Source organism: Sinocyclocheilus anshuiensis, unplaced genomic scaffold, assembly GCF_001515605.1.
Source record: "Sinocyclocheilus anshuiensis isolate Anshui unplaced genomic scaffold, SAMN03320099.WGS_v1.1 scaffold487, whole genome shotgun sequence".
Taxonomy (NCBI): domain Eukaryota; kingdom Metazoa; phylum Chordata; class Actinopteri; order Cypriniformes; family Cyprinidae; genus Sinocyclocheilus; species Sinocyclocheilus anshuiensis.
In genome coordinates, this window is record NW_015548240.1 from 501,011 (window position 1) to 503,281 (window position 2,271).

A 2,271-nucleotide genomic window follows, 5' to 3' on the forward strand; every position below is an offset into this window, starting at 1 on the left:
TATATCAGAGATTTATATATATATATATATATATATATATATATACATAGGTCAGTAAGATTCTTTTAAAAAGGCATTAATACTTTATCAATCAAAAGTGACATTTATAATGTTACAATAGATTTCAAATAAATGCTGTTCTTTCGAAATTTATAGTCATCAAAGTAAAAATGTATCATGGTTTCCACAAAAAATGTAAGCACCACAACTGTTGATAATAATAATAAAATAAATGTTTCTTAAGCAGCTAATCAGCATATTAGAATGATTTCTGAAGGATCATGTGACACTGAAGACTGGAGTAACGATGCTGAAAATTCAGTTTTGCCATCACAGTTGCAAAATATATTCAAATAGAAAAGAGTTTTTACCGTTAACTGTTTTTACTGTATTTTTGATTAAAAATGCAGCCTTGGTGAGCATAAGAGGCTTCTTTCAAAGACGTAAAAAAACGTACCAACCCTACGCTTTTGAACAGTGTTTTTGAAACAGAATATTTATTTATTTATATACAACCCCATTTCCAGAAAAGTTGGGACGTATGTGAAATGCCCTAACACTAAGAATACGTTATTTGCTCATTCTCTTAACCTTTATTTAATTGACTAAAGTACAAAGAAAAATTTTCAATGTTTTCACTTGGCCAACATAATTTTAATTTGTAAATATAAACAAATGTTGATGCCCTACATATACATTATTTCTTTGGAATTCCCTGAATCTTTTCACAATATTATGTATGGTAGTTGGTGAAAGACCTCAATTCTTTGCGATTTTGCATTGAGAAATGTGGTTTTTGGTTTATTTGACACTTCCCTCATGAAATTTGGCACAAAGTGATGAGCCATGATCCAGCTTTGCTTGCAAAGATTGAGATGCTCCTTTTATACCCAAACATGATACCTTGACCTATTACCAGTTCACCTGCTTACTGTGAACCGTTTCAAAACTGTTTAATTTGGATATTCTATAACCTTTTTTGGAGAGTGTTGCAGCCATCAAAATCTAAATTTGTTTATATTTATAAAATAAGATTTTAAGTTGGTCAGTGAAAACTTTGGAAATCGTTTTTGTACTTTTGTCAATTAAATAAAAGAGAAATTAACAAATCACAGATTCTTGATTTTACTGCACTTTACAAAACATCCCAACTTTTCTGGAATTGGGCTTGTATTTATATTTATTCTTATTTTCTTTATTTACTTACTTATTTTCAGGTATAAACTACATTACGAAATGAACATTTTTTTAAGTACAACAAAAAACATTTTGGTCATAGAAATCTCCAATTTATTTTAATATTTTAAATCCCTGTTCTCTGTCTATGTAGTATCTGCCTCAGTTGGCCAGCAGTACTGTCTTCCCAGCCGTGGAAAACAGAAAATACTACAACAACCTGCGCAAATTCAACTATCATCTACCCAACATATGATGGACGTCGACTCATCAGGAACCCGAGAACCGACCGACCACCTCCCAGCTGGTGTGTGTGTGTGTGTGTGTGTGTGTGTGTGTGTGTGTGAGTGAGATAGACAAAGGGCTCTGCGCTGCCTGTAGAACAATGATGTCACAAAGCCAAAGCAGACTCACGGAGGCATTTCTGTAATATGTAAAATGACAACAGCAATAATAATAGCGTTAAAACTGAATGCTGTGCTTGATAGTTTGATTAGAAACTGACTGTGGGACAGATTTTTTTAACCTCTATGATCCAGATGTTTTACTTAATTACAAATCCTAATGATGTTTGAAGTGTGTATATGTGACTAAAATCATTTCTAGAGACGTAACCAGACCCAGACAGAATCAACAAACATTTTTTTCAGATTTTCTGTAGATAAAAGACTGGAATTTTGCAGTATGGATTTTAAAAATCAGAATTCTGAATTGCTGAAAGCGTGATCAAATTAGCCAAAATATTTAATAAATGAAGTGTTTGGGGATGTGTAGAACTTGTTTGAAATGTGCAGAAATCTTTGTGTGGGCCTGGAAATAACCCTGTATTTTTTTTACATTTATCACCCCATTGTGGACATCATGATCTTTTTGTTGCCTTTAGGAGCGGTGCTAATAATTGCGCCACTGAATTGCACCAAATGCCAAATTCAATGTGATTTGCAAACGTGTTAAAATAGATGGAAAATTAAATCGTTTTTGTTTGTTTTCAGAGTAAATCATTAAAGATCTTTCTGCAACATATATTTGTTTCTATAGCTTCTTCATAAGAAACGAAACAAGAAGTGTATGAAGAAAACAACAACAAAACTGTTG